Below are 16,573 nucleotides of genomic sequence, written 5' to 3'. Positions count from 1 at the left end.
AGAACTCAAGGGTTCCGATCACCATTCCACAGGGGTGAAAACAGTCAGGTTATCAGCAGCACGCCCTAGAGTTCACACAGGGAGGCGCAGTGATGGGGTGTCCTGCTTGCCTTTCCAAACCCTGCCAGGCTCGAGCAGCACCCACATCCAAGACCGTAGCCAGCTCTGGAGAATCAATTAAGCATATTTATGGATGGTGTCCATCAAAACACATAAACTGCACATGAGAGGCAGCCCCTGGCCCTTTCTGTAATGTGACAAACACAAAAGGCTGCCCATGGATGGAGGAAGTGGTGTCTTCTGAAAGAGATGGTAAGGAGAACCCAGGAGACTGGGTGGGACAGAGGATGGATAAGCCAAGCCTGGTGCCACCCAACATGTCCTTCGGAGCATGGAGAAATGGCCTGTGTATAGATATAATAAAGGGTATCACATATGCACATATGTCAAACTTTTTTTCCTGCAGATTTATGAGGGAAGTTAGGGTTTTCCATGTTTGTCTTACCTGCATTGGTATTGGTCACCCCCTTGAGGGGCCTTTAGTTTTTGACACAGTCAAATAACATGCAGGGATGGTGTTTCCTCTCGGCCTTTAAAGTTGTCTTTTGTGTATGTGAGAGAGAGAGAGAGAGAGAGAGAGAGAGAGAGAGAGAGAGAGAGAGAGAGAGAAACTCCCACATTATGAATTGTTATGCTGGAGAGACAATTTATTAAAAAATGAAGGAAAAAAAAAAGAAGTCTCAATGAGCAGTTAACAGCCTGGGCTACTGGCAGCTGGACTGCGCCTAAGCAAGCATTCTGTTCCCACTGCATCCCTCTGGGCCCATCCTTTTGGGGTAAAGGGGCTAAAGAGACAGTTTTCCTGAATCTCCAAATGGCTTAGGTGTCAGTGGTGTTGGTGAGGTAGGCTTCCCTGACTTTATCCCCAGAGGGAGAAATGACCTTTTTAAGGCTTTCTGGGGCTTAGGCCAGCCGTGCTCAGTGCTTTCCAATAAAGCTAATCACGCCCTGAAACAGCAGGACACAGGAAACCCTGGGACGAGAGTACCCCAAGAGCACACGTTAGAGCAGCAGCCCAGAGCCGGAGAGCCGGGCTCCATCTACTTCATGACACAAGCATTTGAGCCAGCACGTCTGACCAACGCTCTGAACCCCCGCTCATGCCCCCTTCCACCCCCGATCCCTCTTGGATTGATTAAATTGGCTCAAGATGACACCAATAATTGGCTCAAGATGGGGCTTCGACAGGCCCAATGATCCATATCTTCACATTCCCTAAAATCAGCCCTTTCAGCTCTGTGTTGGATTTAGGATGGTTTACATTGGCTCCGTCACAAACATTTTAATAAAGTCCCAGAGAAACCGCAAACGGGTGACATCATTGGATGGTGTTAAAAAAAAAAAAAAGAGTCCCATTTTGTAAGAGAGAGACTGGGCCTCCTGAGTATGGTCTGGGTCTGCCCCCCCTCACCCCCTGGGTTCCGTCATTCTATAATCCTCTGCTGTAATTAGGACCATAATAGTTAAAACGAGGTGATGCAGGAGGGTGACTGACAAAGGACATTAGCTAATAAGTCGGGAACAAATATGAATATTTTGACATAAAGTAGCCAAGAGGATGAGAGGCTGTAGGTCGGATGTGCAGGCTCCAGGGTTGAGGGGTGCACATGTTGCAGCACTAATGTAAGGACACCCCGATATCCCCCGTCCCAGGACAGACACAGGACAGCAGGGTCCTGGAGCTGAGGACCTGACGCTGGAGAGGGGATCCAGTCTGAATTGTGGAATTCCCCATTAGGAGAATTTCTTTCTGAGGGGTAGGCAGTTGGAAGTTTTCATATTCTATTTCTACTATTTTGTTTATTTTTTCCTGAATGTTCTCTAAGGGTTGTCATTAGGGGTTGTTTTTTGTTTGTTTGTTTGTTTTGTTTTATTATTATTTTTTTTGCTTTTCAAAAATTTCGATTATGTCCAGTGATTATAATTACGTATCAGACAGACAATGTCTGAAATGAAATATACAGCTAACGTCAGTGGTGGTTCTGTCTGGATAGTGGGATGGGGAGAACTTCTGGCTTCTCTTCTGTTATTTTTTATAATGGATTAAAAACGTTGATAGGAGACACTTGAACTTTATGAAATCAACTCAGTTCATCCAGACACGAAGTGTGTACATACGATATGGGTCATTCCTCCCATCACTAAAAGGATAAGCTGATGGCTTCATTTCAGCGTCCTATTGAACTTTGAAAACATATTCTATTTATGTGGTATGAACATGAAAGAAGGAAGAGATTCTGAAATGGCTGGATCCAGCTTCCCAGAGAGTATCGGTCTCTCTGCCATGGGGCTGAGGTGAGCATGCGTGGATGGGATCCTCTTTCTTCTGCTGTCACTTTCCCAGAAAGGACCAGTGCATTTGATATGTGTCCCCTTGTCAGATTGCCGGCTGAAGTTGTGTGATGGCTTTCTCAGAATAACTGACTCATGCTGGCCATCGCGGCTGATGGACTCCTCTGTGACTCGGGGTTCCTGACACCTGAATCCATGCTGATCGCCTTTTCTGGCAAGAGACTGCAGGGTAACTTAGTTTAGCTTCCTCTCTAAATGACCTGGGGAACCTCACAGTTTACCTGAGGCAGAGAAAAGCAAGACTGCATCAGGCGTGTGTGACTGTGTTCTAAATAGTGCAGTGCGTCTTTTAACTAAAGGCTAAACCAGGCAGGGACTGCTCACAGAACTCAGCCTTGCTTTGCTACTGCTTTGAAACACTCCATGACTTCACTGCATACACCTACTACGGGAATTTGATCTTTTTCTTAGCACTAAACAAATGAATTAGCAAATTTGTACAATGTAAATTTATTGTTCTAACTCCCGTTCGGCTCCCCAAAGAATGCTGGAGTTGGGACTTTCCTTCCTTCTTCGGTGGAGCCCCCCTTTTTTTTCCAGAGAGGAGAAAAGACTTTAGGGTGAGACATATGGGAGATTCAAGTCACCCCATTCCTCCTCCCCTCGCTGTGCAACCATGAATTGGTTTCTTCGTGATCCCAAGGTCACAGCATGAACGGCATGTAAGATGAACCGAGTGATGTAAAGTCCTTGCCCAGACAGTCTGACAAAGGAAGGTGATGTTTACAAGGCTCCAGGTGGGGAAGCAAGGAGATGGTGGTTTCAGGTGTAGCTGGCTCGCTTTAGGTGTCTGGATATTCTCTCTGGAATTCAAACGTCTACAGCATGGGGCTCGGCTAGAGCACTGAGTGTCAAGAGCCCAGCTGCCCAGCCTCAAATCCTGCCCTTGCCTTTACCCTGGGCCAGTTTGGGATCCTTAAGTTACAAACCTTGCTGTCTGTAAAATGGGGTCCTTCCCGGTTTTGAAACCTCCAGGTCAGGCGTCAAGTGTGGTAAGAAGCTTTTTGTGTCCTCTTTTGCCATTTTTCTCACAGTGACCGTCTCCCTGGTTCCTTCAGCACCCCCACCCCTTCCCCCCCCTAAAATACTGAATCTCAATCTCCCCTGCCTCACATTTTCAGGGAAAGAGTGATTTTTATTTTGTTCCTCAACATTAAGGTAACTGCAAACATATTGCTGAAAGAAAATAAAAGGTATGTCTCCTGATTTAGTCTGCAATAACTTAAAGAAACAGACTCAGGGAAAAAAAAAATCAAGGATCCAGCAGTGTCTTGATTCTGTACAAATGTTCGCTTCCTTCAAAGAGGCAAGAAGGCAAGTCCTGCCAGATCTGATTGCGCAGACCCGGAGGATCTGATCGCCCGTCACTAAGGCTACTAATCAAATTTCCATCCAATATGCTCACGCAGGATTTCCTGATCAAACACTTAGGCCTGCCCCTCCGCACCCCTGTTAGCTAACATGTTTTATATGCAGAGGGGTCATCAAAAGTGTAATTGCCTTAAGAAACTTAATCCCACGTTCTTGTCAACCTGAAGATAGCTAATGCACGGGCTAGCTGATATTTTGCAGCATCAAGAATACACCAGAAATTAGGATCTTGCTCTCCTTTCTCCCAGCAGACCTGGAAACCTAGGCACACTGACGGCCCTCGCAGGCCAGGCAAAAAGATAAGCTTGCTTTATGATTAAGTGGCTTTTCCCGAGGAAGCAATGTCACTTCTGCACAATGCTGGAAGCCTGGAACAGGCGCTGGGGTCCAAGCCCAGTGGTCTTTCCTTGTCAGCGTGACACTATTTTGGCCTCCACGTCCAGCCCTTACATGGGAATGCTTTTGAGAACACTGCACCCACATTATATTCTTATTCATTCATTTGGCCAGAGCTTTGGAATGCTTTCCAAAGAGGTTTGCTAGATTCACAACGAGAAAGGACAGCAGAAAGCGAAAGTACACCACCAGTAAGGGGTCCCGTGATCATTGATCTTAATGTTAGTTATTGTGCTCAATAAAGCCAATTAAAATCATTACATGCTTGATACTGGCAGATTATATGGATATATTCTAAACACATGCCTAGCATTTCAGTATTTTGCCATGCTTTATGGCTTTTATGGAAAATTGAAGCGGGTTATTGATTTCTTTTTAAGTTCTTCATGAAGACATTTCTCATATTTGAAGCACATATTATTTTTCTCCAGATAATCATTTTGTATAAGTATGTTTCTGAGTTTCCCCTATTTTTAAAATTTAGGTTAAAACTAGCCCTGGAAGGAGTTTCATTAAATCCATTTGTGTACGCACACAGACACAGTGTGTATGTATATACCTGCACAGACACACCGCCTGGTTGAAACTTGTGGTTTGAATGAAAAGTGGCCCCAGTCAGGTTGGGATAAGTAGGTCAGGAAATTTAACCTGACTCTCCCAACCCCAGCCATCATCCACAAGGTCTAGAAAGGCCAGCTCTGTCGAGGCTCAGGGATCCTTGGTGTCTGAGTGGCAAAACCGATTTGAGGTCCTGTCTGTTCTGTCCTAACATTTTGCCCCAGACTTCTCTGGCAGCCCTAACTCTGCCCTGCCTCTGAGTGCAGTGCCCCACCCCCATGTGATTGCCTGGACTCCACTCCAGGGGAAGGTCAGAGGTCATTTGCATGGACTTGTTCGGCTGCTTTGGGCTGACAAAGAAAATATGTTCCTTGTGTTTGTAAAGGGTGACTACAACCTGCTCCAAGGGCCAAGTGAGACAAGTTTAAAATAGGTCAGAATGCAAATGAGGTGAACAAGTGAATGGATGAGAAAAGTCACTTGCTCTCGGAGGGAGGCTAGGTACAGGCCAGCAAGCAAGATAGTGTGTGTGTGTGTGTGTGGGGGGGTTCTCCCCTACTTTTCTAAAATATTAAGCAGCCCTTAGATGTCTTAAGGTTCTGCAGAAATGTCCATCACACCCAGGATAATCTGATCCTGCTGACCTCAAAAGCCTGTGTTCCCACCCAGCCCCCAAGAAAACAGTATGCAGTGTTGACCCTGGCTAACTTTGTGTTATGTGTACATACAACCATACCTGGGCACTGCTTGAGCTCTCAATGTGTGTGTGGCTCACAGAGGAGGGAGACATCTGTGAAGAATAGTTCTCCAGGGTCCTGGATGCCTGAATACAAGGAAGAAGTCCTCAGACATTAGGACATCAAATTCTCTGGGTGTCTTCAGCATCAGGAGGCAGTTTAAAAAGAGGGCTTCCCAAATTACCTACAGTATGTCCCTCCATACCTCCCCTAACCACAGTCTAAATAAACAAATCAATAAAGTAATAAACAAATTATGACCTCATTACATTCAGTATGAAATCTTGTTGAGCCCCAACTGTCCTGTGTGTACATTCAGAGGTCACCTCTCAGAGCGGTTAGAGTGGCCGTTTCAACCCACCTCATTCATTCAGTATGGTAACTCTGTGTAGGGGCTGGCTGGATATGGTCCCAGGCTAGGAAGGCTTTTGTGGGAGGTCACTCACTCAGTCCTGTCCTTGAATTGGAAAAGGAGTTATGGTGCTTCATGTCATCAAAGACATGGCTGTGCACACAAGCTCCGTGAGGAGAGAACTCCTAGCTTGTTTTGTTGGAGAGAGCAGCTCTTTATTTTCTGCCAGAACAGGCTCTTTGAACTAACCTCAGGCTGCAAGACTGTGGTTGCAGCTCACTTCCCGTGCTCTGCTAGTTGGAAAAGAAATATGGCTTAGCAGCTGAATTTAAAAATTATTTTATATGTTAGTGAGCAATCCATTCAGAGGACATTTGTGTTTGGAGAGCCCATACGGGTCTTGGGGGCCAGCTTCTGCATTTGATGGACAAATATCCTGAGCCCCAGAGGATAAAGGACTTGCCCTCAGATGGATTGGGAGCTACCAGGCAGCAAGCGAGCTGTGTTGTTAGTGTGGAGACATTTTCCAAGGGGCTTACTGCCACAAACAGAACAGGTCTCAGTTACTCCAGGCAGCCACAGGGCTTGACAGGGCTCAGGAAGCAGTTCCGACATCGACACCGAGTTTCACATAGCTTCAACTTCATTTTTACCCAAACGCATCTGCAGTTCTGAGACACCCTATGCCTCCTAGGAGGAACAGGGCAATGGGGACATTTTCTATTTTTGTAACAATGTCTGATCTTTTACCTCTGGGAGATTTGTAGTTAAACCAATGCAGCTTGCCAACTTCACTTTGAAAGAAAGAAAGGAGAGAGAGAGAGAGAGAGAGAGAGAGAGAGAGAGAGAGAGCCATTAGCGTTCCCATTGGAAATCTGAGCGTAAGTGGAAGATTTCAAATAAAAACAGTGAGGAATTTGGAAAGGCGTCTGGTCCTGTACCACGGTCCCAAATCTTCTTTAAATTAACTCTGTGTCAAAGGCCGCATGCGAAGACCTTCCCTTTTGTCTGATAAAGGAAAAATTGGAACGGTATCACGTCTTGGGATCCGGCAATCATTTGGTCTCCTTCCAAGGAGAGAGTTGCTTTTGAACCTCAGTCTAATTGCACATGTGTATGGCTTTAACTGCTTTCTCCTGTAACTTTATTGCCATTTAAAATCTTCTCGACTTACTGACCATCTCCTCCATGAGGGTCTTCTCTGCGATAAGGCACTTACTCCGTCGGAGGACAAATATCAGAGCTGAGCATATGCGGTGATGTTTTAGAAGCAGAAAACCTCAGCTCTCTGAGGGCGACTGGGGAGCAAGGTGAGTTCACTCACTGCCCCAGTGCTTCCTGGGACTGTTCCTTATCAAAGCGTGGGATTCCTTATCAAAAACACGTGACCATGGAGAAATACTTAAAGAGCTGTGCCTTTGTCCGCTTTCCTCCGGTCCCCATCACCTCTGAGATCCTTCTCTGAGAGAATCAGTGTATCCCCATGGAAAGGCTGCTCGGAGTGCTGGGCCCCAGGAGCCTACTTCAGCTCTCACCCAGCACTGACTTGAGCTTGAAGCCTGCTTGCTGCAGACTTCCTGGGAACCAAGGCTGGCTAGGCTGCAGCCTCTGTCCTTGGTCCCAGACAGAAATGCACTTCGGGCTGCTTCCTTAGGCTGATGCACTTCCTTCCTGCCTGCCTTGAAAACTGTGAGCACTTACTTCCTCAGCTCCAGGCCCACCATGATCCCACCTGGCATGGGCTCCTCCCTTCTCTTCTCTGCCCCTCCCCCACCACACACTTTACCCCTTCTCCCAACCTCCCATCTTTCCTAACCCTTTAAAATGTAATTGGAGGAATGAATTTAAATGTTTCAGAAATTAAAACAATTTCAAAAATTAAAATGTCCTTATGATAGTCAAAGGGTCTCAAATGAGGCCCAAAAAGCAGCAAGCTCTCCAAGGACTGGGAAAGCCTCAAGGCCAGTAAGCAAGCCAGAGTCTATACAAATGCAAACCAAGTCAACAAATCATGCTTCATTTCTACTTGTCAGATGGGTGAATATTTTTAAATGTTGGGGATATAAAGTCCTAGTAAGGGCAAGGAGAGAGGGGCTCATGTGTACGATGCTAAAAGTGGTGCATGGACAGTAGGCTACATCAGACAGACTTTGATACAGTCCAGCCAGAGGGCGAGTGCTTGACAGTTAAGAATTTCCATTTCCTAGTGCGTGCCTCTGCTGGGTGCCATCAGAGTTGTAGAATGATACATCCAGCCTAAAGAGACATCTGATATCACTAGGCTTATAAAAGGAGAAGATGGGAGACTAGATAAATGACAATCAATCAATCAGTCAATCTTGAGTCCTCAGAGACTTGGCTTCTTGATGCAGACCCAGCTTAGCTCTCTGCCCTCTCAGGCTTCCCTTCTAGCCGTCTCCATTTCTTTGTGTCAGCTGACAGTACCCAGTAACACTTTCTCCCAGGGACCCCCCAATGGCCACACCCAGGGGTACAGATCAGCACCTTGCTTAGCCAGCTGCTGTGAAGCTGCTTCTTGCAGTACAGCCACAACTGGGCAGTGTGCAGAGAACAAGAGATATTGGAGCCCTTGGTCCTAAATGGGATGTCTTCATCAACCCCTCCCCTCAGGGCGCAGGGAGCCATGCCGGAGAGGAGGCAGAAAGACTGTGTGAGCCAGAGGCAATGGATGGCTTCAAGGAAACTGTGTCCTCTGGATACAACAGGACGGATGCACACATGGACTCACTCGCAGAGACAGTGGCAGCACGCAAGGGTCTGCATAGGTTTAAGTCAGGTGGCAAGCCCAATGCCGAGAGGGGGAATAGACACAGGCTTCCACCCCTAGCCAAGAAGCTATCTGTAATTGATACCTGCTTGCAAAATAACAATGATAATTAGTCTTTTCTAACAGAGTCTCACTGGGTGTATTGAACACATTTAGGGGATGCCCATGCCTGCCTGGAATAGATGGCTAACAGGAAATGGACTCAATGGTGGTTTGTAGGGTTTTTGTCATATATAAGTTTGTTTTGGGCAAATTTTTTGTTTTTTTTTTTCATATATATTATGGTTTCCAATTTTGTGGGGTGTGTGTGTGTAGTTTCTTGGACTGTTTGTAGTTTAGTTGTTTTGAGAGAGAGAGAGTAAGAGAGAGAGAGAGAGAGAGAGCATGGAGCTGGGTGGGGAGGATTCAGAAGGAATTGAGTTGGGGGGGGAGCTCGATCAGAATATATGGTAGGAAAGCAAATGTTTTCAATAAAAAATACATATCTGCAACCAGCTAACCAAACACAGATCAAAAACATCCAGAAAATGTTACTGCATTCTGCAGGTACAGACTTCATTCCTGTCATTATTTCTTATGCATAATAGCACATTAAGCAGGAGAAGGAAGATTTGAGCAGAGAAAAGACTCTAGAAAGGACTAGGCAAAGCACTGAAAACTGAAACAGAGAGCCAGAGAAAGCTCATTCACAGTTTCCATCCACGGGTTTTCCCACCGTCCTCCCAGTGGCTCTCCTTCCTGCTTTGTGATATGCAAATAATTTATTTTAGTCCTTTTTAATTTTTTTTAATTTTAATTATTATTATTAATTTTGGTTTTTCAAGACAGGGCTTCTCTGTGTAGTCCTAGCTGTCCTGGAACTCACACTGTAGACCAGGCTAGCCTGGAACTCAGAAATCTGCCTGCCTCTGCCTCCCAAGTGCTGGGATTAAAGGTATGCGCCACCATGCCCGGCTCAATTATTTGATTCCCATAATTTTTTATATTATCTTTTATTTATTCTTTGACAGTTTCATACGTGTATACAGTGCATTAATATATCCCCCTCCCACTTCATACCACACCCTCATAGAGTCTGACTCTTGCTGCTCCCTGGTTTTTTGGCTTGATCTGGTTACTGTGGGTTCATGAGTACAACAGTCCTGACATGACCAGAATGGCCCACCTCACCTCCTCATCTCCTCACCTCCTCACTATCTCACCGCTTCACTGCCTCACCACCTTACCCGCTTACCTCCTCACCATCTCACCTCCTCATCCCCTCACCTCTCATCCCCTCACCTCCTCATCCCCTCATCCCCTCACTTCCTCACCTCCTCATCTCCTCACCTCATCTCCTCACCTCCTCATCTCCTCACCTCCTCATCTCCTCATCTCCTCATCTCCTCACCGTCTCATCTCCTCACCATCTCACCTCCTCATCCCCTCACCTCCTCATCTCCTCACCTCCTCATCCCCTCACCTCCTCATCTCCTCACCATCTCACCTCCTCATCTCCTCACCTCCTCATCCCCTCACCTCCTCATCTCCTCACCTCCTCACCATCTCACCTCCTCATCTCCTCACTGTCTCATCTCCTCACCATCTCACCTCCTCATCCCCTCACCTCCTCATCCCCTCACCTCCTCATCTCCTCACCTCCTCATCCCCTCACCTCCTCATCCCCTGACCTTGTTGTCTCCTCATCTCCTCACCTCCTCACCTCCTCATCTCCTCACCTCCTCATCCCCTCACCTTCTTATCTCCTCACCTCCTCATCTCCTCACCTCCTCATCACCCTCTGACCCATACATTCTTTCTGCTCACTCTTCTGTGACGCTCCCTTAGTCTTGTGTGGTGCTGATACATAGCATATGTCCTGTTTACGGCTGAGCACTCATCACTGCGATCAGTTATGAGTGATTACATAGACTGTTACCCACTGCAGAAAGAAGCTCTTCTAGCCAAGGCTGAGAGCAGTACCAATCTGTGAGTCTAAACATTAATATTTAGAAGTCAATTTGACGACATGTCCATTTAACAAAATAGCCACAGTAGCTTTCTTCCTAGGGCCCATGACCTCATGAGTCTAGTAGGGTTTTTGATCAGGTTTGTAGCCATACCATGAATTCACTTTCATGAAGCAGCCTTTAACTTCAACCAGAAAACAGTTGGTTTCCTATAACCTATATGCCACTATTACACCTGTGGGCACATCTTAGCTGGGAAGTCAGTATTGTAGCATGCAGCCTGGTCCTGGGTAGTACCACAATGACTTGCCTCCTCCAGTGGCCTATATAGCACCCTCCAGCACTATGAATGCTACAAACAGGAAGGAAGGTTTTTCAGATCAGTTCCAGTTTGATTTCTCTATGTCCTTAAAACATAATATGTTGGCTCTTCAACAATAGGCTTTTACCATCTGTTCCTGGTGGGCAACTAAAAGCAATGGCCTTTTGGGCCTTCTGACCAATAATTAAAATTAGCAACATGTTTCTAGATATTATCTTTGATGTAGAGTCCATCTTTGGGTTATTATTTAGAGATATATGCATAGAAAACTTCCTAAGTGATTGAATGTCTAATGTCTGTAGTGTGATTTCTTAGTCCTTCTCCTCCTCTTCTTCCTCTTCCTCCTCCTCCTGTTTTCTCTTGCCCTCCCTTTTCTTCTTCCTCCTCCTTTCTCCATCCTTTATCATCCTCCTTTTTATTTATGATGCTGGGGAAGAACCCAAGGACTTGTGCAAATGTTCTAAGGTTAAGCTACCTCTTTATCCTTGATATATCTTTAACCTTAGTAGATAACCTTTGATAAATAAAATTGTCAGTTGCTATATTGAATTTAATAGTGCTGCTGAGAAATACCAAGTTAATATAATTTTATTCCTCTCTACATTATCTCATTTTTTCTTTTTTGACAGCTCTAGGATTAAGAAAGAATTCTTAAAACTGGGAGATGCAAATCATTAACTTATTATCTATTATTTATTGTGTTCACTGATGCACACTTCCAATCAACCTTGAATTTGGTTTAGAAGACCCAGAGTCTCTGCTTTGGACATTGTGTTCTCTTCATTCTTTGGAAGTGGTGGGGGGGGGGGTTGGGGGGGGGGGGGGGGGTGATTTGTTTTGTATTTTCCTTTGAAATTCTCTGGCAGAGAGTTGAGTTTATCACTATCCTGGATTCAAATCCTCTTGCCATTGCTCTGTGCATCACTTCTTTCTTTTAACTCTTATGTTTTCTCTCCCATCACTAATTTGTCCCTTCATGTCCCACTCCCCAAGAGCAACCCTTCCTTTCTCATGGTTTCTGGCATTTTTCCTTGCCTTGGGAATGCACGGGTTGTTTGTCAACCCCTCATGGATGTTGCTGGTTTTGTCTTCTCAGGAATCACTTCTTGTCTTATTCCCATTTGTGCCTTCACAAACCCTTGCTTCCCCACCCCTCCTTGGATCTTTCTGCATGTTCTTAAAACTGTGTAGAGTTGCCCATCTGTGAAGCTGTCTTCAATTTGTGCGCATGGCATTTTGTTACAGACTGATTTCATATGCTTCTCATCATGCACTGGTTCTTAAAGGTCCTCCTTACTGCTCTGTGTGCATGCAGTCTTTTGCCAAGAGCTAGCAGCCCACCACTTATGACATTTGTTGCCCGCCTGGGAAGAACACCTAGCTTGCCTCCATGTCAGCCTCCAGGAGCAGGATGATGCACATCCTCATGCACGCCCCCTTGTGGGCGATGAGGGATTTTCTTTGAAATGAATGCCCTACAGTGGAAGGCTCTGCATCCTTTGGTATATACTGTTGTAGCTGTCTCCTGACAGATTAAGCAACCTATGGATTGCCACACACTCCTCTCCTAGCACATGGGAATCTCATATTCTAATGTTCTGCCAATGCTGCCGTTATCCAATTTCTTAATCTTTTCAATCTAGAAAAAGTGTGGGGATTTCTCTTGTTTTATTTATTTATAGTTCTGTAATCACTAGATTCATCAGCCTTCCTGTCCTGGTTGCCTGTTCCTATCATTTCCTGGGGTGAGGGTTGGGTTTCCAGAACTTTTTATGTCGTTCTTTTTTTTTAGGCACACTTATAAAAATGATACTTTTTTCAGGTTAATGTATTGAAATTTTCTTTCAAATCTTCTGTCTCTAGGTTGGTCTATGATGTTGGTCAGTAACAAAAAAAAATCTCAATATTATATAATCAAATGCATCTCTTATTTTTGTGATTTATTTATTGCTGAACATATACTATTTTGTTTCTAAACTGGTTTGCATCTCTGAGATTGAGAGCTTTTGTTTGTTTGTTTGTTTTTGTTTTTGTTCTTGTTGGTTTTTTTTCCTTTTGTGAACTACAGTCTTGCCTTTCTTTCCCTCTTGAGGTTTTGATCCACTTAGATCTTGTCACTGTGCACTATTCTAGGTAAGGATCTTATTTAAAATTATCTCTGATATAAATCATTGACTAAGAGTCTATCAAACAATGGAGTCTTATGTGCATTCAGGTGGTACTCTCTATCTATATTAGATTCTCTTTTGTACAAGGCAGGTCTATGTGTTCTGATTTGTTATAATCTCCATGTTTCTGTCCTTATACTAGCAAGAGCCTGTCCTGATGGCCTTGTAATATGTCTTAGTAGCTAGTTGGGCAACTTCAAAAAAGCTTACTATGGCCCCCCCTTTTTTCCCTATACCCTTCCAAATGTGTTTGTTAATCTTTTTTAAACTCTCATTTAGATTTTTAACTTAGACTTTTAATTGTAGGGCATTTTGCATAATCCTGTCTAAGGGTGTGAGATATGTATGCCTGAAATCATTTATGCCTTTGTTAGGATATTACTATTGGGTAGTCTTTGTTAAGATCATTCTTAAATATAGTTTTTGTTGTCATTCCAAAGGGAGTGTTGCTTTAATACATTTCCTTACTCTTTATGGCTTTAGGGAATGATGTTGATCATGTAGTTTGACATTACATCTTAGCTCCAGCTGCTGGTATACAGCTCCGTGGGCTGAGTGGCTCATAAAAACATTCATTTCTATGGTTTGTGAAGCTGTGAATGTAAGATCACTGGTGTTAGCAGGCCCAGTGTCTGGCGGGGGTGGGCTGGGGAGGGACAGTTTCCTGGCTTATGCCTGACGCTTTCCTGCCATGTCTCCCCACAGTAGAAGTGAGGGGTGTGTGAGACCTCTTCCACAAGCAGCCCAATCCTGCTCACAAAGTCTCTGCCTTCAAGACCTGTTCACTTCCTCCATATCAGATCTTAATATATGAGTTCAGGGGCGGGGGGGGGCACATTCAGATCATAGCATTATATAGGACAAGGGGGTGGGAGGGGCACATTCAGATCATAGCATTATATAGGACAATCGCAAAAGCTTCTTTTAGCTTAGTATTTGTTTGTTGATTCATTGGCTTCTCTTGCCTGGGGCTATTGGAAGGCTAGATCTTTGTACGTTTTAGAAGCTGTGTGTTTGTATGTGTGTGTTTTAGATTTGTGTAAATGATACGGTGCAGATTCGTGCTGTTCCTGTCCTTTTGTCACTCAACATGGTGCTTCTAAACACAATCCATGTTTTATGTGCCTCCGCGGAGGACTCCTTTTGCTAGCTGTGAAGCGTACTATTAGGCTTTGTTTATTCATTTCCTTAATGATTAACTCCTAGGTTGCCCCCCACGCCCCCACCCACTCATCCCCACTCTGAGGAGCAGTGGCCTGGAGACAGGCAGGATGCCCTTGTTCCTCCCTGGAAATGTGCATCAGTTTCTCCCGAGCAGTGTCAGGAACAGGGACGATTGGTCATAGGATATGCGCATCCTGGATTTCACTAATTCCTTCCAGATTGTTCTCCAGAATTACTGTATCAGTGCACAAAACCACTGACGTTGAAATGTTCCTACTCATGTGTACGCTATCACCATTTGCTATTCCGCTTTATAATTGTGCACTTTAATAGCTGCAAAGTTGTAGCTTATTAGACTGATTTTCCCCTAATTACAATGGGGTAGAGTATTTCTTCGTAAAAATGTTAGTCACCTGGGCTTCTCCTTGATTTGCCTCTCTCAATCTGCAAGAGTCCCTTTAACATTCTGATAGTAACAATTGCACAACCCTCTTCCAATCCGTCCCCATATATCTCTTTGTCCCGGGTATTCCTTGTTGATACTTTGTTTGAAAAAAAAACATTTCCAGGAAAAAATCTCCATTGTATATTCTTTCTCTCTCTTTCAATCTCTCTCTCTCTCTCTCTCTCTCTCTCTCTCTCTCTCTCTCTTCTGTCTCTCTGTTTCCGTCTCCATCTCCACTCCCCTCCCTCCTTCCCCCCTCTCCCCCCATCTCTCCTCTGTCTCCTCTCTATGTATGCATGTGTGCCGTGTGAGTCCAGGCATGACCACCTTGGGTGTCAGTCCTTACGTAATACTCTGTCTTAGACAGGTCTCTTTTTATTCCCTGATGTGGATCCCTTGCTGGCTGGCTCACCAGCTTCCAGGGATGCCCCATCTCGGCTTCTCATCCCTCCTCAGTAGCACTGAGAGTACGACACAGTTAGACACAACTGTACCTGGCTGCCTGTGGGTTCCAGGGATCCAAATCCCTCTGATGCTTACACAGCAGGCACTTCATTGTCTGAGTCACCTTTCCAGCCCCAGCCACTCTTGCTGTGAGTCTTTTGTTTGTTTTATATTTTGCTGTTACTATGAATGGTGCCTTGTTTATTAGACATTCACTAGTTATGACTACTGTAGAAAACAATATTGATATTTGGCAATTGATATTTTACTAACCTTTCCAAATCCTCTTACTATTTCTATGCTAAAATCCAATTTAGTTCTATTCCCTGTGCAGATAATACAATTATTCACAAATGATAATATTGATTATTCTCTTTCTTCCCTTATTATATCTTGGTTCACTTTGATTGTAGTCATGGGTCTGAGGTGGCTGTTACTTGGTCAGACTTAGTCAAAGTGGGAAGAGTGAGCACCTTTGATTAGCTGGGGGTTGAGGAGAACCTGTCTAATAATCCCCATGGGGCGTGATGCTTGCTTCAGGTCTTAATCTACAGCCATATCAAGATGAAGACGGCAGATCTCTTCTTAGTTTCCTGAAAACTTTTTTTATCTTAAGTAATTAGGTTTTTGTCTTTTGCACCTAATAATATGTCCGTGTGAGTTTCTCCCTTAGGCCATTAAATACATGGGATACATTGACTTTAAAATTTTCCTTTTGAGATGATGTGTGTTCTTTTAAAAGGTTTTAAAATACATGTTTAGATCCAGCTGTTTTCAAGGAGCTAATGTCATGTTCATAAAAAGATCCTCATCTGGCCTTGGAGTCATAGAGACAGGTTCCTCACAAGGCTTGAGTGGTCTGGGCCGATTTGTGGGACATCTTATATAATACAGAGTCTCATGGTTTCAGGCCCTATCGACCCCTCCTTAAAGCCACCAGATACTGAGGTAAAGTAAGAGAAGAGAGTGAGGCAGTCTTTTTTTTTTTTTTTTTTTAGAGGCAGTCTTTAATAATGGAAATTAGATTGCTTTGGTGGGCATTTTATCTCTAGTATGCCATTTAATCACATTTGGTACTATGAATTTCTTCTAAATACTTAATCACTCTCATAATTTAATAATAGATCTTCATAATTTAAAAACTTCACCTCTATTGTAACTCTTAATGATGTCTTCCCTCTTATCCTGTATTTTGCTTGTAATTTTGTCTCTTTTTTCCTTTAACAGTCTTGAGAATTTGTCAGTTTTATTTATTTGTGAAAATTTTATCTGTCAATGCTTCTAAGTAACCAAGCTAATAGTTTCTGAAAAAGTTATTGAGATGTTTTCTATTTTGTTGATTTCTTCCTTTGTAATTTTACATTATTTTATGTCTTTTTTTCATTTTTTTTACATTTAGCAGGATGTGTGTGTGTGTGTGCGCGCGCGTGTGTGTGCGGTGTGTGTGTGTGTGTGTGTGTGTGAGTG

Source organism: Mus caroli, chromosome 9, assembly GCF_900094665.2.
Source record: "Mus caroli chromosome 9, CAROLI_EIJ_v1.1, whole genome shotgun sequence".
Lineage (NCBI taxonomy): Eukaryota > Metazoa > Chordata > Mammalia > Rodentia > Muridae > Mus > Mus caroli.
Note: the sequence above shows the minus strand (reverse complement) of the source record.